This window comes from Delphinapterus leucas, chromosome 2 (assembly GCF_059928025.1).
Source record: "Delphinapterus leucas isolate spDelLeu-1000000601 "Yukka" chromosome 2, BTC_Dleu_Yukka2, whole genome shotgun sequence".
Classification (NCBI taxonomy): Eukaryota; Metazoa; Chordata; class Mammalia; order Artiodactyla; family Monodontidae; genus Delphinapterus; species Delphinapterus leucas.
This window is the reverse complement of record NC_143130.1, coordinates 181,934,022-181,960,206: the sequence shown is the minus strand read 5'-3', so window position 1 is coordinate 181,960,206 and position 26,185 is coordinate 181,934,022.

The window sequence follows — 26,185 nt, the reverse complement described above, 5'->3', positions numbered from 1 at the left end:
CCCCGCTCTGCATATTTATAATATAAATTATTTACCACATTAAAATCCAGGAATGACATTCTTAGAATGAGCAGGAGAACACTGCATGCCCCCCCAATGATCTCTTACTTGGAGGATTTAAAATTCTAATGAGAAAACACTCACTCTCCTCACCCTCTTGGGCGTCAGCACAAGGTGGGAATCAGCTGCATCCTTTATTTATCCCTCTGATTTTCCAGAACCTTTCCTTCCAGGAGAAATCTCTGGGCTCTTCGGGAGCTGTGAGTGGTGGCCGTCAGGTAAATCTGAGACTGAAAAGCAAGAGGAAGAGAGACAGAGGAGGAGATAAGAAGCGGTGACGGGGAGAAGCAGGGGCGTCCACATTCAATCGCAGGCTGAGAGTCTGAGTTAGTGTCCAGCGAAGCTAAGGACCACCAGGGTCTGGCCCCACTGGCCTTGTCACCTGGTGTGGGGACTGCGGACAGCCAAACTCCCATGGCCACTCTCAGAGAAATCAGGGAGGTGGGAGGGCACCCCTGAGAGCCAGATGGAAAATGGTCATGCTGTGAAATAACAAGATGCCCTTTCAGAAAAGTGAACACTGTCCCCTTGGTTCTCAAAGACTTGCAAACACTCTGTGTCCTTCTGGAGGCGTGCTGAAGCCTTCAGCCTTTGAGGGCAGTAATGGGAGTGCATCTGGGCTCAAAACCATCCAGCACTCACTCCCTGAGGGTGCTGAGGATGACCCGTGTCCACCCCTCGGGTGCTGTGGGGCCTGAAATCCCCTGATCACCGAGGACGGGAGGGACACTCGGTGACACTCCCCTGGACCACCGGGGGCTTGGCTGCTGGGCTACAGTCCTTTATCAGATACATGGTTTGCAAACATCTTGGGCCATTTTGGATGGTGGATTATCTTATTCCTTGCTCCTTTTATACACAACTGTTTTTCATCTTGAGGAAGTCCAACTCATCTATTTTGTCTTTTGTTGCTTGTGCTTTTGGTAGATCTAAGAAATCATGACCAAATCCAAGGTCATGAAGATGTACTCTCATGTTTTCTTCTCCGAGTTTTATAATTTTGGTTCTTGCATCTAGGCCTTTGGTCCATTTTGCGTTGATTTTGTATATGGGGTGGGGGGAGGTAAGGGTCCAACTTTCCTCTTCTGCATGTGGGTATCCAGTTGTTCCAGAACCTGTGCTCACTGTTTGGGCGAAAATACTGCAAATGATGCGACCAACAAGGGCTTAATTCTAAAATATACAAACAGCTCATACAACTCAAAAAAGAAAAAAAATCAAAAAATAGGCAGAAGGTCTAAACAGACATTTCTCCGAAGACATACAGATGGCCAAGAGGCACCTGAAAAGACGCTCCACATCACTAATTATTAGAGAATGCAAATCAAAACTACAGTGAGTTACCACCTCACAGTGGTCAGAATGGCCATCATTAAAATGTCTAGAAATAAATGCTGGAAGGGGTGTGGAGAAAAGCGAACCCTCCTACGCTACTGGTGGGAATGTAAATTGATGCAGCCACTATGGAAAACAGTATGGAGGTTCCTCAAAAACTAAAAACAGAATTACCATATGAACCAGCAATCCCACTCCTGGGCACACATCCAGACAAAACTATAATTCGAAAAGATACGTGCACCCCAGCATTCACAGCAGCACTCTTCACAACAGCCAAGATATGGAAGCAACCTGAATGTCCCTCAACAGATGAATGGATATAGAAGATGTGGTACATATATACAGTGGAATATTACTCAGCCATAAAACAGAATGAAATAATGTCATTTGCAGCTACATGGATGGACCTAGAGGTTATCATACAAAGTGAAGTAAGTCAGACAGAGAACAACAAATACCATATGATATCACTTATATCTGGATTATAAAATGAGACCCAAATGAACCTATCTGCAGAACAAAAAGAGACTCACAAACATAGAAAACAGACTCGTGGTTGTCAAGGGGAAGACAGGGGAGAGGAATGGATTGGGAATTTGGGATTAGTAGATGCAAATTATTATATATAGGATGGATAAACAAGGTCTTACTGTACAGCACAGGGAACTATATTCAATACCCTGTAATTAACCATAATGGAAAAGAATATGAAAAATATGTATAGGGCTTCCCTGGTGGCGCAGTGGTTGAGAGTCCGCCTGCCAAAGCAAGGGACACGGGTTAGTGCCCCGGTCCAGGAGGATCCCACATGCCGCAGAGCGGCTGGGCCCGTGAGCCATGGCCGCTGAGCCTGCGCGTCTGGAGCCTGTGCTCCGCAACGGGAGAGGCCACAACAGTGAGAGGCCCGCGTACCGCAAAAATATATATATATATATGTATATATGTATGTATGTATATATGAATCACTTTGCTGTACAGTAGAAATTAACACAACATTGTAGGTCAACTATACTTCAGTATCAATTAGTTTGAAGGCACTTTTATAAATTAGGTCTTATTTCTCTTGTCCTTTCATCCTGGGACAAATGTATAACAGAAACATTTGTTTACCTCCAGTAATAACCTGGATTACTCCAGGATGAACTCATATCGCACAGAACCTTAATTGTTGAACAAACCATGAATACCAGTTACACCATGGGATGTCCTGATCCAATATGAAGGTTGGAAACCTTGTATCAAGCCTGCAGAATCCACTAAATTTGGAAATTCAAACTGAAATGAAGCCACCTACCCCATGACTTCTCCACAACTAGTTATACAACATCAATTGGAAACCATATACAATCAAATGAATGTAGACAGAAATGACTATAGCCTTCCTTTTTTTGCCTTTGAGATGAAGACGGTATTTAAGGTGATGTCTTGGGCTGTTTCAGGGTGTTACTCAATTTCCTGGGTATCTGCCATGCACACAGGAGGTACACATGTTAGTTAACTTGCTTGTGCAACTATATGAAGGTAGTTAATACCACAAAACTGTATGCATAAAGTGAATTAAATGCTAAAGTCGTGTTTTGTATTTTTAATGACAATGAAAAACAAGTGCAGCGCTGATATTTGTTACAAAAATGAACATTAAAAACATTCTTAGTGAAAAAAGCCACACAGAAAAGGCCACCTAGATCCCATATTCATCTTGTCTGCTTCAAATCCATCACGGTTGTCCAAATGCGGGGGAAACTCAGTAATGGGTCCAGAAAAAGAAAACTGGATCAGGATGGAAAAAGACATTTTCATACAGTTGGGACAGTAGGTGAAAGTTGAAGTGGGGCTGAGTATTAAATTATAATGTGGACATCAGGATTTCTTCATTTAGGGGTTATGTGCTGGTTCCGTGGGCAAAACACACTGAGCATTTTGTGTGAAGTGGCAAACGTGAGTACTTTTTGCCATTACTGCAACTTTTCGGTACATTTTAGATTACTGGAAAGTAAATTACTTTTCTAGACAACCATGTCAGTATCATGCCAGAAACTCAGATAAGACAGATATCAAATTTTGTTATAGAGGCCAAGACTTACCCAGACCACGTTCAACCAAAGTTGTGATACTTATTTCCCTTGTCGGAGTCCGCATGGTATGAAGAGGCACCGTGGGAAGAGTATATTAGTAGCTACCATCTCTTGGGTCCTGTGGATTACCTGGGGTGCAGTAGAAACTGTGAGATTTTAGTATTTAAATTTTTCACATTACTTCAAAAAATATGTTAAAAAATAAATTCAGTAAAGTTGCAAAATATGGAATCAATATACACAAATCAGTTTTGTTTCTATACACTAATAATGATCCACCAGCAAGAAAAATTAAGAAAACAATCCCATTTACAATTCCATCAAAAAGAACGAACTATTTAGCAATAAATTTAACCAAGGACATGAAAGACCTATACTCCGAAAACTATAAAGCATTGATAAAGAAACTGAAGACACAATAGAAAACAATATTCCATGCTCATGCATCAGAAAAATTACTATTATTAAAGTGTTTGGGAGAGGGGGAAGATGGCGGAAGAGTAAGACGTGGAGATCACCTTCCTCCCCACAAATACACCAGAAATACATCTACACGTGGAACAACTCCTACAGAACACCTACTGAACGCTGGCAGAAGACCTCAGAACTCCCAAAAGGCAAGAAAGTCCCCACGTACCTGGGTAGGACAAAAGAGAAAAGAATAAACAGAGACAAAAGCATAGGGACGAGCCCTGCACCAGTGGGAGGGAGCTGTGAAGGAGGAAAAGTTTCCACACACTAGAAGCCCCTTCGCGGGCGGAGACTGCAGGAGGCGGAGGGGGGAGCTTCGTGGCCACGGAGGAGTGCACAGCAACGGGTGCGGAGGGCAAAGCGGGGAGATTCCTGCACAGAGGATCGGTGCCGACCGGCACTCACCAGCCCGAGAGGCTTGTCTGCTCCCCCACCGGGGCGGGCAGGGCTGGGAGTTGAGGCTCGGGCTTCGGTCGGAGCGCAGGGAGAGGACTGGGGGTGGCGGCGTGAACACAGCCTGCAGGGGGTTAGTGCGCCACGGCTGGCCGGGAGGGAGTCCGGGGAAAAGTCTGGACCTGCCGAAGAGGCAAGAGACTTTTTCTTCCCTCTTTGTTTCCTGGTGCGCGAGGAGAGGAGATTAAGAGCGCCGCTTCAAGGAGCTCCAGAGACGGCGCGAGCTGCGGCTAACAGCGCGGACCCCAGAGACGGGCATGAGATGCTAAGGCTGCTGCTGCCACCAACAAGAAGCCTGTGTGCGAGCACAGGTCACTCTCCACACCCCGCTTCCGGGGAGCCTGTGCAGCCCGCCACGGCCAGGGTCCCGGGATCCAGGAACAACTTCGCCGGGAGAACACACGGCGCGCCACAGGCTGGTGCAGCGTCATGGCGGCCTCTGCCGCCGCAGGCCCGCCCCGCACTCCGTGCCCCTCCCTCCCCCCGGCCTGAGTGAGCCAGAGCCCCCGAATCAGCGGCTCCTTTAACCCTGTCCTGTCTGAGCAAAAAACAGATGCCCTCCGGAGACCTACATGCAGAGGCGGGGCCAAATCCAAAGCTGAGCCCCGTGAGCTGTGCAAACAAAGAGAAAGGGAAATCTCTCCCAGCAGCCTCAGAAGCAGCGGATTAAAGCTCCACAATCAACTTGATGTACCCTGCACCTGTGGAATACATGAATAGACAACGAATCATCCCAAATTGAGGAGGTGGACTTTGAGAGCAAGATTTATGATTTTTTCCCCTTTTCCTCTTTTTGTGAGTGTGTATGTGTATGCTTCTGTGTGAGATTTTGTCTGTATAGCTTTGCTTCCACCATTTGTCCTAGGGTTCTATCCATCCGGTTTTGGGTTTTTTTTTTGGTTTTTTTGGGGGGGGGTTAAATTTTTTTCTTAATAATTATTTTTTAATTTAATAACTTTATTATATTTTATCTTACTCTATTTTATTTTACTTTATCTTCTTTCTTTCTTTTCCTCCTTCCTTCCCTCCTTTCTTCCTTCCTCCCTCCCTCCCTCCCTTTCTCTCTTTCTTTCCTTCTTTCTTTCTTTCTACTTCTACTAATTCTTTCTTTCTACTTTTTCTCCCTTTTATTCTGAGCCATGTGGATGAAAGGCTCTTGGTGCTGCAGCCAGGAGTCAGTGCGGTGCCTCTGAGGTGGGAGAGCCAACTTCAGGACACTGGTCCACAAGAGACCTCCCAGCTCCACATAATATCAAACGGCTAAAATCTCCCAGAGATATCCATCTCAACACCAGCACCCAGCTTCACTCAACGACCAGCAAGCTACAGTGCTGGACACCCTATGCCAAACAACTAGCAAGACAGGAACACAACCCCACCCATTAGCAGAGAGACTGCCTAAAATCATAATAAGTTCACAGACACCCCAAAACACACCACCAGACGTGGACCTGCCCACCAGAAAGACAAGATCAAGCCTCATCCACCAGAACACAGGCACTAGTCCCCTCCACCAGGAAGCCTACACAACCCACTGAACCAACCTTAGCCACTGGGGACAGACACCAAAAACAACGGGAACTACGTATCTGCAGCCTGCAAAAAGGAGACCCCAAACACAGTAAGATAAGCAAAATGAGAAGACAGAAAAACACACAGCAGATGAAGGAGCAAGATAAAAACCCACCAGACCTAACAAATGAAGAGGAAATAGGCAGTCTACCTGAAAAAGAATTCAGAATAATGATAGTAAAGATGATCCAAAATCTTGGAAATAGAATGGACAAAATGCAAGAAACATTTAACAAGGACCTAGAAGAACTAAAGATGAAACAAACAACGATGAACAACACAATAAATGAAATTAAAAATACTCTAGATGGGATCAATAGCAGAATAACTGAGGCAGAAGAATGGATAACTGACCTGGAAGATAAAATAGTGGAAATAACTACTGCAGAGCAGAATAAAGAATAAAGAATGAAAAGAACTGAGGACAGTCTGAGACCTCTGAGACAACATTAAACACACCAACATTCGAATTGTAGGGGTTCCAGAAGAAGAAGAGAAAAAGAAAGGGACTGACAAAATACTGGAAGAGATTATAGTTGAAAACTTCCCTAATATGGGAAAGGAAACAGTTAATCAACTCCAGGAAGCACAGAGAGTCCCATACAGGATAAATCAAAGGAGAAATACACCAAGACACATATTAATCAAACTGTCAAAAATCAAATACAAAGAAAACATATTAAAAGCAGCAAGGGAGGGCGTCCCTGGTGGTGTAGTGGTTGAGAGTCCACCTGCTGATGCAGGGGATATGGGTTCGTGCCCCGGTCCGGGAAGATCCCACGTGCCACGGAGTGGCTGGGCCCGTGAGCCATGGCCGCTGAGCCTGCGCGTCTGGAGCCTGTGCTCCAAAACGGGAGATGCCACAACAGTGAGAGGCCCACGTACCACAAAAAAAAAAAAAAAAAAAAAAAAAAAAAAGCAGCAAGGGAAAAACAACAAATAACACACAAGGAAATCCCTATAAAGTTAACAGCTGATCTTTCAGCAGGAACTCTGCAAGGCAGAAGGGACTGGCAGGACATATTTAAAGTGATGAAGGAGAAAAAACTACAACCAAGATTACTCTACCCAGCAAGGATCTCTTTCAGATTTGATGGAGAAATTAAAACCTTTACAGACAAGCAAGAGCTGAGAGAGTTCAGCACCACCAAGCCAGCTTTACAACAAATGCTAAAGAATCTTCTCTAGGCAAGAAACACAAGAGAAGGAAAAGACCTATAATAACAAACCCAAAACAATTAAGAAAATGGGGGGCTTCCCTGGTGGCACAGTGGTTGAGAATCTGCCTGCCAATGCAGGGGATACGGGTTCGAGCGCTAGTCTGGGAAGATCCCACATGCCGCAGAGCAACTGGGCCTGTGAGCCACAACTACTGAGCCTGCACGTCTGGAGCCTGTGCTCCGCAACAAGAGAGGCCGAGATAGTGAGAGGCCTGCGCACCGCGATGAAGAGTGGCCCCCGCTTGCCGCAACTAGAGAAAGCCCTCGCACAGAAACGAAGACCCAACACAGCCAAAAATAAATAAATAAATTTATAAAAAAAAAAAAAGAAAATGGGAATAGGAACATACATATCAATAATTACCTTAAATGTAAATGGATTAATGCTCCCACCAAAAGACACAGACTGGCTGAATGGATACAAAAACAAGACCCATATATATGCTGTCTACAAGACACCCACTTCAGACCTAGAGGCACATACAGACTGAAAGTGAGGGGATGGAAAAAGATATTCCATGCAAATGGAAACCAAAAGAAAGCTGGAGTAGCAATTCTCATATCAGACAAAATAGACTTTAAAATAAAGACTATTACTAGAGACAAATAAGGACACTACATAATGATCAAGGGATCGATCCAAGAAGAAACTATAACAATTGTAAATATTTATGCACCCAACATAGGAGCACCTCAATACATAAGGCAAATACTAACAGCCATAAAAGGGGAAATCAACAGTAACACACTCATAGTAGGGGACTTTAACACTCCACTTTCACCAATGGACAGATCGTCCAAAATGAATGATGATCTTTAAATCATCATTTAAATGATGATACATTAAACAAGAGGGACTTAATTGATATTTATAGGACATTCCATCCAAAAACAACAGAATATGCATTTTTCTCAAGTGCTCATGGAACATTCTCCAGAATAGATCATATCTTGGGTCACATATCAAGCCTCGGTAAATTTAAGAAAATTTAAATTGTATCAAGTATCATTTTTGACCACAACGCTATGAGACTAGGCATCAATTACAGGAAAAGATTTGTAAAAAAATACAAACACAGGGAGGCTAAACAATACACTACTTAATAACGAAGTGATCACTGAAGAAATCAAAGAGGAAATCAAAAAATACCTAGAAACAAATGACAATGGAGACACGACGACCCAAAACCTATGGGATGCAGCAAAAGCTGTTCTAAGAGGGAAGTTTATAGCAATACAATCCTACCTTAAGAAACAGGAAACATCTCGAATAAACAACCTAGCCTTGCACCTAAAGAAATTAGAGAAAGAAGAACAAAAAACCCGCAAAGTTAGCAGAAGGAAAGAAATCATAAAGATCAGATCAGAAATAAATGAAAAAGAAATGAAGGAAACGATAGCAAAGATCAATCAAACTAAAAGCTGGTTCTTTCAGAAGATAAACAAAATTGATAAACCATTAGCCAGACTCATCAAGGAAAAAAGGGAGAAGACTCAAATCAACAGAATTAGAAATGAAAAAGGGGAAGTAACAACTGACACTGCAGAAATACAAAAGATCATGAGAGATTACTACAAACAACTCTATGCCAATAAAATGGACAACCTGGAAGAAATGGACAAATTCTTAGAAATGCACAACCTGCCAAGGCTGAATCAGGAAGAAATAGAAAATATGAACAGACCAATCACAAGCACTGAAATTGAAACTGTGATTTAAAATCTTCCAACAAACAAAAGCCCAGGACCAGATGGCTTCACAGGCGAATTCTATCAAACATTTAGAGAAGAGCTAACACCTATCCTTCTCAAACTCTTTCAAAATATAGCAGAGGGAGGAACACTTCCAAACTCATGCTACGAGGCCACCATCACCCTGAAACCAAAAACACACAAGGATGTCACAAAGAAACAAAACTACAGGCCAATATCACTGATGAACATAGATGCAAAAATCCTCAACAAAATACTAGCAAACAAAATCGAACAGCACATTAAAAGGATCATACACCATGATCAAGTGGGGTTTATTCCAGGAATGCAAGGATTCTTCAATATACACAAATCAATCAATGTGATACACCATATTAACAAATTGAAGGAGAAAAACCATATGGTCATCTCAGTAGATGCAGACAAAGCTTTTGACAAAATTCAACACCCATTTATGATAAAAACCCTCCAGAAAGTAGCCATAGAGGGAACTTTCCTCAACATAATAAAGGCCATATATGACAAACCCACAGCCAACATCGTCCTCAATGGTGAAAAACTGAAAGCATTTCCACTAAGATCAGGAACAAGACAAGGTTGCCCACTCTCACCACTCCTATTCAACATAGTTTTGGAAGTTTTAGCCACAGCAATCAGAGAAGAAAAGGAAATAAAAGGAATCCAAATCGGAAAAGAAGAAGTAAAGCTGTCACTGTTTGCAGATGACATGATACTATACATAGAGAATCCTAAAGATGCTACCAGAAAACTACAAGAGCTAATCAATGAATTTGGTAAAGTAGCAGGATACAAAATTAATGCACAAAAATCTCTGCCATTCCTATACACTAATGATGAAAGCATCTGAAAGTGAAATCAAGAAAACACTTCCATTTACCATTGCAACAAAAAGAATAAAATATCTAGGAATAAACCTACCTAAGGAGACAAACGACCTGTATGCAGAAAATTATAAGACACTGATGAAAGAAATTAAGGATGATACAAAGAGATGGAGAGGTATACCATGTTCTTGGATTGGAAGAATCAACATTGTGGAAATGATTCTACTTCCCAAATCAAGCTACATATTCAATGCAATCCCTATCAAACTACCACTGGCATTTTTCACAGAACTAGATCCAAAAATTTCACAATTTGTATGGAAACACAAAAGTCCCCGAACAGCCAAAGCAATCTTGAGAACGAAAAACGGAGCTGGAGGAATCAGGCTCCCTGACTTCAGACTATACTACAAAGCTACAGTAATCAAGACAGTATGGTACTGGCACAAAAACAGAAAGATAGATCAATGGAACAGGATAGAAAGCCCAGAGATAAACCCACGCACATATGGTCACGTTATCTTTGATAAAGGAGGCAGGAATGTACAGTGGAGAAAGGACAGCCTCTTCAATAAGTGGTGCTGGGAAAACTGGATGGGTACATGTAAAAGTATGAGATTACATCACTCCCTAACACCATACACAAAAATAAGCTCAAAACGGATTAAAGACCTAAATGTAAGGCCAGAAACTATCAAACTCTTAGAGGAAAACATAGGCAGGACACTCTATGACATAAATCACAGCAAGATCCTTTTTGACCCACCTCCTAGAGAAACGGAAATAAAAACAAAAATAAACAAATGGGACCTAATGAAACTTAAAAGCTTTTGCACAGAAAAGGAAACCATAAAAAAGATGAAAAGACAACCCTCAGAATGGGAGAAAATATTTGCAAACGAAGCAACTGACAAAGGATTAATCTCCAAAATATACAAGCAACACATGCAGCTCAATATCAAAAAAACAAACAACCCAATCCAAAAATGGGCAGAAGACCTAAAGAGACATTTCTCCAAAGAAGATATACAGACTGCCAACAAACACATGAAAGAATGCTCAACATCACTGATCATTAGAGAAATGCAAATCAAAACTACAATGAGATATCATCTCACACCAGTCAGAATGGCCATCATCAAAAAATCTAGAAACAATAAAAGCTGGAGAGGGTGTAGAAAAAGGGAACACTCTTGCACTGCTGGTGGGAATGGGAATTGGTACAGCCACTATGGAGAACAGTAGGGAGGTTCCTTAAAAAACTACAAACAGAAGTACCATATGACCCAGCAATCCCACTACTGGGCATATACCCTGAGAAAACCATAATTCAAAAAGAGTCATGTACCAAAATGTTCATTGCAGCTCTATTTACAATAGCCCGGAGATGGAAACGACCTAAGTGCCCATCATCAGATGAATGGATAAAGAAGATGTGGCACATATATACAATGGAATACTACTCAGCCATAAAAAGAAACGAAATTCAGCTATTTGTAATGAGGTGGATAGACCTACAGTCTGTCATACAGAGTGAATTAAGTCAGAAAGAGAAAGACAAATACCATATGCTGACACATATATATGGAACTTAAGGGAAAAAAATGTCATGAAGAACCTAGGGGTAAGACAGGAATAAAGACACAGACCTACTAGAGAATGAACTTGAGGATATGGGGAGGGGGAAGGGTAAGCTGTGACAAAGTGAGAGAGTGGCATGGACATATATACACTACCAAACGTAAAATAGATAGCTAGTGGGAATCAGCCGCATAGCATAGGGAGATCAGCTCGGTGCTTTGTGACCACCTAGAGGGGTGGGATAGGGAGGGTGGGAGGGAGGGAGACGCAAGAGGCAAGAGATATGGGAACATATGTATATGTATAACTGATTCACTTTTTTATAAAGCAGAAACTAACACACCACTGTAAAGCAATTATACTCCAATAAAGATGTAAAAAAAAAAAGTTTATTCTACCTAAAGCCATCAACAAACAGTGCCAGGAATACTAGACACCAGTCTCCAAAGAACGACACTGGTCACCATCTACACTGCACATAAAACTAACTAAGAGCGCACAGTATTCCACATTAAACCCTTTCTCTCCTGAGTGCCCTGAAGATGGACCCCACCCACCCAGCAGTCAGCTGCACAGGAGGATTCTCCACACTTGCTCATTTTTTCCTCTTGTGGAGTCTCCTCACCAGTGGTTGCTTAGCAAACCCAGCTCCTGTCAGGGTGGACAATGCCTCATGGTCCAGAAACCTAAGCCCTGACAGGAGACAAACCTCCTATCTGCTTCTCAGAGAGCAAAGTCTGTGGGCAGGGTGCACCTGTGCCCCCAGGGTCAGACAGGTGGGTTCGGCGCCCCCTGTGGGTTGTGAGAAAAGTGCCGGGAGTGCCGCACTCACAAACCCAGAGGCCTCATCTGGAAGGCAGTTCTGCTGTATATACTAAGTTTGGAAATCCAAACTGAAATGGAGCCAAGTATCTCACTGTATCTTCTCAAAAGAGGGTTAAGGAGCAATTAATTACAAACCATATGTAATGAAATGAATGTAGACACAAACTTTACACCTTAAACCAAAATTCACTCAAAATGCCCATAGACAAATTTAAATTACCAAACTATAAAAATCCTAGGGAAAAAAAAGATAATCTACATGACTTTGGGTCTGGTGACCTTATTCAGAAAACCAGAAGACAAACCACAAACTGCAAGAAACTATTTCCAAAACACATATCTGATAAAGGATTTGTACTCAAATTATGCCAACAACGCCATTAAAATTTGGTAAAGGTTGAAACACACACCTGCCCAAGAAGATAAACAGGCAGTAAATAAGCATACAAGAATAAACTCAAGGTGCTGGTGGAATGCATGTACAACCAGCTTTGGAAGACACTTTGGCAGTTTTTTCCAAATCTAAAAAGTCTCACCTTAGGATCCAAGAAGTGTACCTCTTGTATTTAGACAACTGCTTTGAAAAACTGTGTTCAAACCAAAACTAGCATCAAGTAATGCACAGCAGCTCTATTCATAATGGCTAAAAACTTAAAGATATCAGTATGTCCTTCTGCAGATGAATTCATAAGCAAATTGGGGCAGATACATGCCAAGGGGAGCAGAATACACCATCCCAAAATATGCCCATTTGACAAAAGGATTATTTTGGACTGATTAATTTAAGAAACAGCAGACCCAGGAGAATCTTTCAAAACCAAGTAGAAAATGCCCTTTTAGGAGGTACATTTACATTTATTAAGGATATCTCCATTTGTAAGGGTATGTCCCTCTCTGGACCAGGAACTGAATGATGACTAAATATCAAGAAAAGTTTGTTGGGACTCCCCTGCTGGTCCAGTGGTTAAGACTCCATGCTCCCAATGCAGGGGACCAGGGTTCAATCCCTGGTCAGGGAACTAGATCCCGCATGCTGCAATTAAGAGCCCGCATGCCACAACTAAAGATTCCACAGGCCGCAACTAAGACCCAGCAGAGCCAAATAAATAAATGTTTAAAAAATAAAAAAAAGCTTTTCAATGAAATACACCTGGATGTAAATCTGTGTAACAACCATACCCTTGTTTACTGGGCTTTGACTAATAACATCCCTTAAATGGCTGCCTCCATTCCCTAACATCTTTCTTTTGTTCTGAAGATAGCATTTAAGGTAACGGCTTGGGCCTTTTCAGGGAGTGACTCAGTTTTCCTGGGTATCTTTCAAGTATACAGGAGGTACGCATGGTATATATTAAACTTCTGGGTTTTTTCTCCAGTTCATCTCTTTTTCATTACAAGGGGGATCTCAATGAAGAACATAGAAGTGTAGAGGGAAATTTATTTTTCCTCTCACATACATGCAGTGCAATAGTATTCAGAGATATAAAGGAATGGACGACCATCAACCCGTGAAAAAAAAAAAATAGATGCATCTGCACTTACATTGCTAAGTGAAAGAATCCAGTCTGAAGAGCTACACACTGTATGACCTCATTTATATGACATTCTAGAAAAGGCAAAACTGACACGATAAACAGTTTACAGAATATGTGGTTGAAATAGTCCATATGATACTTTAGTGGTGAATACCTGTCACTATGCATTTGGCTACACCCACAGATTTTTACAACCCAACAAGTAATTTACAATCTATTCAAACTTAGCTACCTAGGATATGGGAGTGTCAAAGACTGGAATACAGAACGTAACAAAGAATCTAACTGATTCAGAAATGTATGAAAAAACTCACTGTTGGTAGTGGGACAAATGGGCTGACCTAAGTCAGCTTTGGAAATGTACAGAATCTGTAGGCCAAAGACAAAATGTGCCATACATACACAGTGGACTCTATGTTCTTTCCCATGAGGGGTAGTAGCTAACAGTACTGAAACTACTATATCAGTCGTCAAATGGAACAAGCACTGAATTTAATAAATGACAAATGGTGGAAGCCAGGTTTCTTACCACTGGAGTTGGATGTTACAGTCAAACAAAGGGAGAAGGTTACAATATCCATGTCATAACAGATCCGGTTGGAGATATCAGTATAAACTCTCTTTAGCCTACACATAGTTCCACATGGAAATCTTTATAATTATGTGTATATGCATCGGCTGGGATACATGCATATATTTCTATGTACTGTCAGCTGAGCATATTTAGCTCCCACATGTAAGTTTTTTAATACCATTCCATAATAAAAGGAACAAGGCTTCTTTGAAGAAAGGGCTGATGCTAGCACTGAGACAGTAAATATATGAAGCAGGATAATCTTAAAATATCAGAAAGTTGGGCTTCCCTGGTGGCGCAGTGGTTGAGAGTCCGCCTGACGATGCAGGGGACACAGGTTCGTGCCCCGGTCCGGGAAGATCCCACGTGCCACGGGGCGGCTGGGCCCGTGAGCCATGGCCGCTGAGCCTGCGCATCCGGAGCCTGTGCTCCGCAACGGGAGAGGCCACAATAGTGAGAGGCCCGCATACAGCAAAAAAAAAAAAAAAAAAAAAATCAGAAAGTAAAGAAGTACCAAAACTTTTTAAAACCCACAAAAGAAAAATTATGTAAAATGAAAACAAGAGCAAATGGAAAAAGCTCTCAACAGCCAAAGCAAGAATTAACTAAGCAGTCTAATAATGTAGTGCTGGATTATAACCAAAACTTTACAATAAATATTCACGTGTCCCAACTGGTATAAATAAATTACATAGTTTTTGATGAATGGTGTTAAATAGAAATCTCCTATGCAGAAAGCTTCTAAACAATGTATATAGCCACTCAGCTGTCCATCAAGGATGTGAAGCTAACCCCTCTCTCCTCAAGTGTGGCTTCTGCATTATGATTTCCTCCTACATAAGACACACAGGATGGACATGGGAAAAAATTAACCTCACTGTGGGAAAATTTGACAAACACTACCTCAGCTAGGTGACCAAATTTAAGAATATAAGTGAGACGTTCCCTTAAGAGCCTGTCCTCTTGATATACAGTGAAGAGGAAGCACTTCACCTCTGTGGTCTGCTTTTTCAAAGCCAAGTCTAACCACGACAAAATCACCAAGCAAATCCCAGCGCCTGGCAGTCTATACAATACCTGAGCAGCCCTCCTCCACGCTGTCAAGGTCATGGAAACAGGGAGAGTCTGAGCAACTGTCAGAGCCCAGAAGAGTCGAAACAGACATGATGACCGCATGTCCTCTCAGATCCTGGAACAAGGAAAGGTATAACAAAGGGAACGTGAATAGGGACTTCAGTTAATAGTAAAGTATGAGGATTTGTTCATTATTTGTCATGATTCTGTAGAAAATTAGACAGGAAAAATTAAACGTCAAATAAGAGAAACCTACTGTAACAAACTGGAAATCTAGAGGAAAAGGGGGATTTCTTTGTAAAAACACATTACCCAAATGGACCCTAAATGAAGGAAAACACAAAAAGGCCAATTAACCACTGAGGAACCTCTTCCCCTACTGGCTATCCTATCACTGTTCCAGGCTTTCCCTCTCCTGGGACAGGGAAGGAGCAGGGACAGAACTGTTTGGCAGCTCCCCTAGTATATGACCCCACCCAGTGTCTTCACCTACCCCAGCCACGCCTACCCAGTGAGGACACCTGAGGAAGGGTCAGGGATTATTGACTCAGACGTATCAACCAGGACTTTTTCTTTTCCCAGCGACTGGACCACTTACGGAAGTAAAATAAATTAGTATTTGTTGTAAGGGTAGAAATACATTAATACTTGCAAGTGGCAAGTTGAAGAATGGGTTTGGACCTGGCAGGTCCAGTGGCTCACACTGTCTCAGTGTGACCTTGCTTCTCTGCAAACTTTTGTCCCGCTCAGTGCCTCTGGGGGACCCCATTCGCAGGCACAGGCTCTCTCACTGCCCTTGGGCCAACAGCAGTTCTAGGCTGACAACCACTCACCATCCATTTTCTGAGAAAGAGTTTCTCCTTTTCTTGGATTCCAAGAAAGTCATGGTTTTAAATGCCTTTGATCTGGCTTGGGTTGCATTCTCATCCTTGACCCATCACCAGAAAATGGAAAATGGGACTGGCTAGATGTGGGCTGTAAACCCATCTTCGAGCTGGGTGGAACATGGGGTCATCCTTATGCAACTGTTTGGACTGGAAGCAGGTGAGATATAATTCCCAAAGGAAAACTGAGGCCCTTGGGCCTGAGAACAGATGCTGGCTGGGATAAAGCAACAGATTCTATGTCAATGACAGCTCACTGCACAGCACAGAATCTGACACAAAAGAAAGAAAGGGGTTCACTTAGGGTCAGGGGCTGCAGCAACTCATCCAGTGCTCTTACTGTCCCTCCCAAGACTGCAAGCTCTTTCACTTGCTGAAAAGTCAGGATCATTGGTGGTGGTAAACTCAAGTCTCTTTCCTTGGGCATCAGGTCCTCACATCTCAGAGGCTGGCCCAGAACAGCCCATGTGCCGTCAGAAGATACACAGACCTCATTCCTGCCCCTGAGAGGTGGAAGTCCTTGAGTTATGCCATCTCCCTGGCCATATTAATTGCCCATCCGTGAAAAACAATACTGCTCCTTTTCCAGTTTCTTCTCTCTCCTTTACTAAGAGGAAGAAACCAAATGCTAGGGTGGTAAGGAAACTCTTGTGCAATGAAGTAACGGGAGGCTCAAGAATTATTCCATGCCATGGAACCCATAATCGGCAGACTTTCCAGAGGCCACATGGATGCATAAGGCTCTCCAAGACAATGGCAGTGGCAGTGTAAACCTCACACTGGGAGGTCCAGTTGCTCTTTGATTCTTAATGAATATGCATGTCCAAAGTTTCTAACGACTGAAAGGACAAAGGATTGCAGGGCCATGGTCTGCTGCATGGGTGTTGTGTCAGGGCCACACTCCAATGTCTAGAGGATTATTATCTCTCTTGGCAGCCTATGAGGCTGTGAGGGGGAGGCCTTTTTCTCAGCCACATGCATGTTGGTAGTTGAAACTTCTCAAAGGAATGTCTACACTGCCCAGGTAGCTCTTGAATTGCCCGGCATCATGGTCAGCTCCGTAACTGTACATGAGGGCCTGACAATGCCCAGGCTGGACTGAGCTAGAGGACCACAGATACCTGCCTGGATAGTCAGAGGTCGAGGGCTGTCCTGCCTGAGACTTGATCATCTATTCATGCCCACTCAGATGGGACAAAGGATGCCTCCAGTGCCAGGAGGGCCCCACCAGCCCTTAATAAGGCAGCATCTGGGGGCTGGCAGGTCACTGCACCCAGTCCTGTATAAATCCACACATGTCTACTGAGTGCCCTCCTGTCTGGGCTGTGCTGGAACCTGGGGCTGCCCAGGCAGAGTAGGACCAGCATCACCCTTCCCAGGTAGGAGGGCAGATGGAAACCATGCGTGACTTCTGACACCCTCCCCAATGCTTGACAGAGGTTGAGGTGGATAAGAAACAGTCCGAGACAAGAACAGACATTTCATTCTTCTCTCAGAGCCCAGGACTGGGCGAAGGCAGGCCAGAAAAACAGTTGTTGACCTCAGCTCCCTGACTCCTGTTTGACCCTGGGCAAGTCCTATCCATTCTGGAGGCTTCAGAGAGAAGGAGAGGGGAGGGCAATGAGGGCCAATTGTGCTTAAACCTAACTCTAACCTTTACCCTAAGAACCCTAACCTCTAACCGTAACCCCCTAACAACCCTAGCCCCAGACCCCTAGACCCTCGCCACTGACCCCTAAACTCTAATCCCTGACCCTTTAACCACAACCCTCTACCATGACTCTCCAACAATGACCCATAACCCTAAACCGTGACCGCTGAACCCTCACACTGACTCAGCCCCAGGCCTAAAGCCTGGCCTAGTGGGTACCGAGAAAGGACCCTATGAACTCTCAAATAAACCAAGGAATTAAATTTTCCCGACCACGAATTTAGCAATGGTTTCTTAGATTTGACAGTAAAGCATAAGAAATGAAAGAAAACAATAGATACATTGGATTTCCTCAAAATTACAATCCTTTGTGCATCAAAAGAGGCTATCCAGAAAGTAAAACGAGAGCCCACAGAATGGAAGACAATATTGGCACATTATATATCTGATAAGACTCTTTACCTAGAATATACCCGGGACTTTTCCAACTCATCAACAAAACACAAACAGTACAATTTTTGAAACAGACAAATAACTTGCATGGACTGCTCTCCAGGCAAGATATACAAATGGTCAACAAGGACATGAAAAGATGTCAAACGTCCGGAGTCATGATGAAAATGCAAATTAAGGCCACAGTGTGATGCCCCTTCACACACACTGAAATAAAAATAAATTTTAAAATAAATTTTAAAATATGTAAATAAAAATAACAAATGTTGGGCTTCCCTGGTGGCGCAGTGGTTGAGAGTCCGCCTGTCGATGCGGGGGACGCGGGTTCGTGTCCCGGTCCGGGAGGATCCCGCGTGCCGCGGAGCGGCTGGGCCCGTGAGCCATGGCCGCTGAGCCTGCGCGTCTGGAGCCTGTGCTCCGCAGTGGGGGAGGCCACAACAGTGAGAGGCCCGTATACCGCAAAAAAAATAAAAATAAAAAAATAACAAATGTTGGCAACAATGCAGAGAAATTGGAACCCTTAAAAGTTACTTGTGGATATGTACAACGGTGCAGTCTATGTGTACAAACCTTTAGCATTTACTCAAAAATATAAAATATAATTACCGTGTGGTTCAACAACTCCACTCCTAGATATTTACCAAAAAAATGGAAAACAGGCTTCAAACAAAAACTTGTACACCAGCGATTCATAGCAGCGCTGTTCACAATAGCCCAGGGTAGGAAAGATTTAAATGTCCATCAGCAGGTAAACGGATAAGCAAAGTACGGTAGATCCATAAGCTGCATTATTCTGTCATGTAAAGGAATAAAGTAAAATTATACAGCCGCTGTGGAAAACTGTATGGTGGCTCCTCAGAAACATGGAAAATGTATGATCCCTTGATTCCACTCCAGGGTGTACACCCAGAATAATAGAAAGCAAGGACTGGAACAGATATCTGTACCCCATATTCACAGCAACACTATTCACAATAGCCAAAAGGTGGAAGCAACACAACACATCCTTCAACAGATGAATGGATAAGTACAGTGTAGTAGATACGCAATGGAATATGATTCAACCTTTAAAACTAAGGTAATTCTCACACATGCTACAATGTGGATGAACCTTGAAGTCATTATGCTAAGTGAAACCAGCCAGACACCAAAAGGACAAACATTCTATGATTCCACTAGTATGAGGTATGCAGATAAGTCAAATCCAAAGACAAAGTAGAATAAGGTTGCCAGGGGTTGAGGGGAGTTAGTGTTTAATGCCTACGGTTTCACATGGGGAAAATAAAGTTCTGGAGATGGATGGTGAGGATATTTTTACAACAATGTGAATGTAGTTAATGCCATAGAACTGTATACTTACAAATGGTTTAATTGGGGCTTTCCTCGTGGCACACTGGTTAAGAATCCGCCTGCCTGTTGGGCTTCCCTGGTGGCGCAGTGGTTGAGAGTCCGCCTGCCGATGCAGGGGACGCGGGTTCGTGCCCCGGTCCGGGAGGATCCCACGTGCCGCGGAGCGGCTGGGCCCGTGAGCCATGGCCACTGAGCCTGCGCGTCCGGAGCCTGTGCTCCGCAGCGGGAGGGGCCACAGCAGTGAGAGGCCCGCGAACCGCAAAAAAAAAAAAAAAAAAAAAGAATCCGCCTGCCAACTGCAGGGGACATGGGTTCAAGTGCTGGTCCTGGAAGATCCTGCATGCCACAGAGCAACTAAGCTCGCGAGCCACAGCTACTGAGCCCTCGTGCCACAGCTACTGAAACCCGTGTGCCTAGAGCCCGTGCTCTGTAACAAGAGAAGCCACCGCAATGAGAAGCCTGCACACGGCAACGAAGAGTAGCCCCCGCTCGCCGCAACTAGAGAAAGCCTCTGTGCAGCAACAAAGACCCGACACAGCCAAAAAATAGAAAATAAAATAAAATATTTTTTAAAAAGCTTTTAAAAAGTGGTTTAAATGGTAAATGTTATGTGTTTTTAATCCCAATGGAAAAAATGAATGAAATAATGATCAATGTTACAATGCGGATAAACAGTGAAAACATCCCAAGTGAAAGAAGCCATACAGAAAAACCACCCAGATCATGCTCATCTTGTACACTTTCAATCCAGCAAGGTTTTTTAAGTGAGGAAAAGCCCCAGTGATGGTTCCAAGAAGAGAAAACTGGATTCGAATAGAAAAATACATTTCCACAAAGCTGGGGCAGCTGGTGAAAGTTGAAGCGGGTCTGTGGATAGGATTATAATGTGGAAACCTTACTTATTCCTCACTTTGGGGTTATATGCTGGTTCCCTGTGAGAGTGGCCCTCCTACTCTCACAGGGTAAAACACACTGGAGTATTTTGTGAAGGTGGAAAACTTTATACTGCTACTTAAAGTTTTTTATACACTTGAAATTTACTAGAAAAAAAAGTACTTATCAAAACAACCATGTCATACCATGCCAGAAATACAGACATCAAACTCTGTTACAGAGGCCAAGCCCTACCCAGATCCAGTTCACCCACAGTGGGGATGCTAATCACCCTTGTAGGAGTCCACATACTACAAGAGGCACCATGGGAAGATTATATTGGGAGCCACTATGTGCTGCAGTGCCCGTTCCGTGGGGTCAGCATGGGTGCACGCAGGTCAGCCTGTGTCTGTGTGTCTCAGCCTGTAACCACAGACCACACTGTCCTGCTCTGCTCACAAGAGCGAGGCCAATGGAGGGACAACAGGGGTGGGAACAAAGCCGGGTCATGGTCTGGCTGGGTGAGAAAGGGTCCAAGGAGCGAGAACCCGGCTGCCCTTGCCTGATGAGCCGAGAGCTGACATCCACCCTGTGGGCAGCCCCTCTCCCCACGTCCCGAGGTAAGGCTGACTTTCCTGCATCCTGGGGCAGGGTCATTCCTGTGTATAGAGCAGGACGCACAGCAGTGCATGCAGCAGGCCTGATGCCTGCCCATGCCATGTACTTGGGGGCTTGGTGAGGGTGGAACATCCTGACAAGACATGGGCCGACCCCGGGGAGGATGTAGGCGTGAAGCGTTTGGGAGCCTCTGGAGGGGATCCTCACCTGTCTGCACAGGTGGACTGAGGACACCGACCAAGGGTGGGCAGGCGGGGAGCCCCGGAAGGGTTCTGGGTCATCCCTGAGGCTGGAGGAGGGGTGTGGAGCTGGGGGTGATGGCGGTGGGCATGAGGGGCTGATCGCCAGACAGTGTGGAGGGACCATCAGAGGCAGCGGGGAAGGTGAAGACTGTGCCGGATGGGAGGACAGAGAGACCAGCAGGCGGCACTGTAGGGCGGGATCAGGGCTGCTCCCTGCAGGGCGGCGCCTAGCCCCGCGCCTCTGGAAGCTCCTGGTGTCTGGCCAGACCCCAGCCGGCAAGAGAAAGGAAGCCCCGTCTCCGCGGCTGAAAACACCAGTGTGGGACGTTTGCCGTCCACTTCACCTGGCGGGGAAACGGGCACACTGAAGTGGAGAGTGACGGGGTGCAGGTGGGAAATGCGGGTGCTCGAAGCCTGGAGAGGAGGGTTCCTGAGGGGGTGAGGTCACAGGGTGCAGGAGGGGGCCGGGAGATGGGCAGGGGGACGGGCAGTGCGTGTCCGGCGCTGGAGCACGTGCATCCTCGCTTGGGCCGGCCCCCTGCCCTGAAGGCTGCGTCTAGTAACACAGGGGACCCTGGAAGGGGGTTTGCTGTGTGGCTGGTTCACTGAAGCTCGGTGTCTGTGGGCACATGGGCCCATCTGCAGTCCCGGTGAAGACATTGTTCTCTCCGGGGAAATGAGGTGGACACTTAGTCCCTGGTCTGTGGATGGTCTAATCCTCTGGGTGTCTTGTCTCTTCTTGGGGGTCACTGGGGCTTTATCCTCACTCCGTGGGGTACAGGAGGGGAGGGATGCACACGCCCTGGGCTCACTGTGCCTGGGCTCCTGGGGAGGACCTCTCTGGCCCACATGTTCACAGGCCTCAGTCACCCCTGCTCGACACTCCCCTCCAGAGACTCGGCAAGAGGACCTGCCCTGTGAAACGGGGCGCCTGGGTCGGGGGGCTTGTGGGTCCCTTCTCAGATGGCCACACTCAGGTCTCGGGGTGGGTGTGGTGGCCTGTGACCACTCGCCAAGTCACCACGCTGCTGCGGCTCCTTTCTGAGGCCTGAGATGCCCCAGGGGTGGCTGGGGGAGCGGGGCAGGTTGCTGTGATGGGGAAGTGTGGGACGGGGGTCCTGGGCCCTGGGTCCCTCACCGAGGAGGAGAGGGGGTCATGCCCAGAGCGGGGGAGGCCAGTGACGGTCCTGGGTGTCAGCAAGCACAGCGCCGCGCCCCGCAGGCCGGGTGTGGGATTCCTGTGGCCCCGGCACAGGACACCAGACGGGGGGCGCGGTTGGGACAGGGGACGCTTCCCCTCAGGCCTGGAGCCCGAGGTCAAGGTGCTGGGGGCCCGCTCCTCCGCGGCTTCTGGGGTCAGTCAGTCCCAGGCCACTCCCAGCCCCGTCTCTGTCTCTGCCATGACATCGCCTTCTCCCCCATGTGTCTGGGTCCAAATGCCCCCCATGAGGACGCCCGCACACCGGTCAGTGACCTCAGCTCACCCCGGGCAGCTCTGTGGTGGCCCATCTGCACACAAAGTCCCATACTGAGGTCCCGGGAAGTCCGTCTTCCGGGGCCTCTTGAGGTGACAATCCTCGTGGTCGACACAGCTCGTGGGGGCTTGTGGGTCCCCCAGGCCGGAATCCAGGAGCCTCATGGAGGACGGGGTGTCCTGAATCAGGGAAGACGGACGGAAGCGCAGAGGGGGGAGGGAGGCCGAGGGGCGGTCAGCCCTGCCCTCCAAGGACGGGGGGAGTCTCTAGAGGGCCAGGTCGGAGCTGGCGGGGGGACGCGGTGCTCAGAGGTGGGCGGCCTGGGCTGCAACGTCAGGGTCGCTTAGGGCAACCATAACCCAGTTCCAGCCCTAATGCTGACCCTTCAAAGCACCAACACCAAGCCACATCTAATCAAGTCACACAAATACATCATGAGAAAGAAATGTACACCAGTATACCTTACAAATATGAACACAAGAATCCTCCACAAAATTAGAACAACATGGAGCCAACAGAACATTAAAGGCATGATGCCATAAGCAAGTATCTCTACACTGGAAATGTCAGGTTGTTCAACATATTAAACCTAAGCAATGTAGTGAAGAACTATAAAGAAGTGAAGTCAAAGCACATGATCCTATCAATTACTGCAGGAAAGGCTATAATCAAACTCCAGTGCTATTTCATGATACAAGCACTCAAGAAAATAGGAATAAAAGGAAGTTGGTTCAATATGAAAAAGAGTAGTATACAAAGCCACAGCAAACACCATGCTCAATGTTAAAAACTGAAAGATTTACTCCTGAAATCGGGAACAAGGCCAGGAAGCTGGCCTCCACCGCTGATAATAGTGTACTGGAAGTTCTACCCAGGGTTTTGAGGGAAGAAACCAAAGCCATCCATATGTGAATGGAAAAATTAAAACTGTGTGCATTCACAGAACACAGATCACACCATCTTATATATAAAACTTCCTATAACAACAACAAATTATTTGACTAATCACTAATTCAGCAAAGGTATAGAAAAAAATATCAATTCACAAAAATCTATCTTATACATATATACTAGCGATAAATAATCTGTAAAAGAACTTATGAAAACAATTCCATTTTAAATAATGTCAACATTAATATTTACGAACATATTTAATCAAGATACAAGACTTGCTTTTCTGTATGTAAAGCTGTCTGTACGTTTGAAATTACTGGAAAGTCAAGTACTTTGCAAAACACCATGTCAAAACCATGCCAGAAAGGCAGAGGAAACATCAAACTTCCATACAGAGGCCAAGCCTTACCCAGATGCAGCTCACCCCAAGTCCACATGTCATTTAGAGGCACTGTGGAAAGACTTATTAGAACTTCCCAATATAAAGGACTTCCCTTTCTTCCCTGTTGTGGATGACTTAGATGTGGTAGAAACAGCGGGATTTGGGAAGTTCAATTTTCCACATCATTCCACCAAGAAAATACTGTTAGAAATAATAAATGAATTCAGTAAAGACGCAAAATCAGTACACACAACTCAACTGCATTTCTAAACACGAATAATGAACCATCAGAAAGAGAAAAAAAACCTATTTACAGCTGCATCAAAAAGAACAAAATACCAAGGAATAAATTTAACCGAGGATGTGCAAGACCTGAAAACTTTAAGACACTCATGAAGACATTGAAGAAGACACAAGTCGGTGGAAAGACTCCCCGTGCTCATGGAATGCAAGAATTACTGTTGCTAAAACGTCCGTTCCACCCAAAGCGGTGCACACAGGGAAGGCAGGCCGTCCTGAAATTCCAATGGTGTTTTTCACAGAAATGGAGCAAATCCTCCTAAGATGCGTGTGGAGCCACAAAGGACCCCGAAGAGCCAAGGCGACCCTGAGAAACCAGAACGGGCCGCAGGCATCTCCCTCCCTGACTTCACACTTCATCACGAAGCTACAGTCCCCAAAACAGTGTGGAACTGGCTCAAAACAGGCGCACAGACCAGAGGGACGGGACGGAGAGCCCAGAACCCATCCCGCACTCTGGCGGGGGAGGGGGCCGTTAAGTTACGACCAGGGGGGCAGGGACACACCGAGTGGAAGGGCAGCCCCACGGTAAACGGTACGGGGGAGACTGCACACCCCATAACCCACGCAGCTCCACCGCACACCAGCCTGACCAAAAACCCAGCTTTGCACACCAAGCCCTTCCTGGGTCGCACGAGGACGGACCCCGGCAGCCGTCAGTCGCCCCCAGGAAGCTTCTCCCCACTGTTCCTCACTGTCTCCTCACCTGTTCCTCCGGCGTCGCCTGCGTCCTCAGGAAACCCAGCTCCCGTCAGCGAGGACGCAGCCCCACGTTGTCCTGAAGCCGAAACCCCAGCGAGTCCTTGAGGAGACCGAGCGCCCGTCAGCAGCCACAACCCGGCGCTGCCTGAGGAGACACAACTGCCCTCAGCTGCGCTCAGAGCTGGGTCCGCGGGGAACGCGCATGCGCTGTGGGTCAGAGAGGCGGGATCAGCGCCACCCTGTGGTCGGTACGGGAAGTGCAGGCCACCCCTCCCTCACGGGTCACTGGAGACAGCGACCCTGCTGGCAGAACTGCTGAGCCCATTAAATTGTGGAAACTCAAACAAATGAAGACAATATCCCATAGCTTCTCCAAAGTAGTTAAGGAACAATGAATTGGAAGCCGTATGGAATAAAATGAATGTAGACACAAGCTTGACAACTTACAGCAAATTCACTCAAAATGATTCAGAGACAAGTTTTAAATGCAAAACTATTCAAAATTATAGGAGAAAACATCACAGAAAATTGATATGACCTTGGGCTTGGTCATGTCCATCACAAGCTTTGTGGTTTTAACACACAACGCAAAAAAGCAGTCCAGAAAGAAAAACAAGGGATTCTGTGGACTTTATAAAATTAAAGATTTCTACTGTGTGAAAAACCTCATTCAGAAAATCGAAAGACAACACACACTGGGGGACAAAAACTGCAAACATATCTAATAAAGAATTTGTCTCAAAATATACAAAGAACTACAACACAACCCCATTAAAAATAGGGAAAGCTCTAAATAGACACCTGGTCAAAGAAGGTACAGAGATAGTATACAAAACTATGCCCAGGACTGGGGGGCAGAGAAACAGTGGTCCAGTTCAACTCCCTGAGTCATGTGTGACCCAGGAATAGTCCTGTCCTTCCTGGAGGCCTCAGAGATATGGGGAGGGAGGAAGGGGAAGAGGGCGGATTCTGCTTAGACCTAACTCTAACCCCGACCACTCTCACCACTTTCATTCAACATGGTC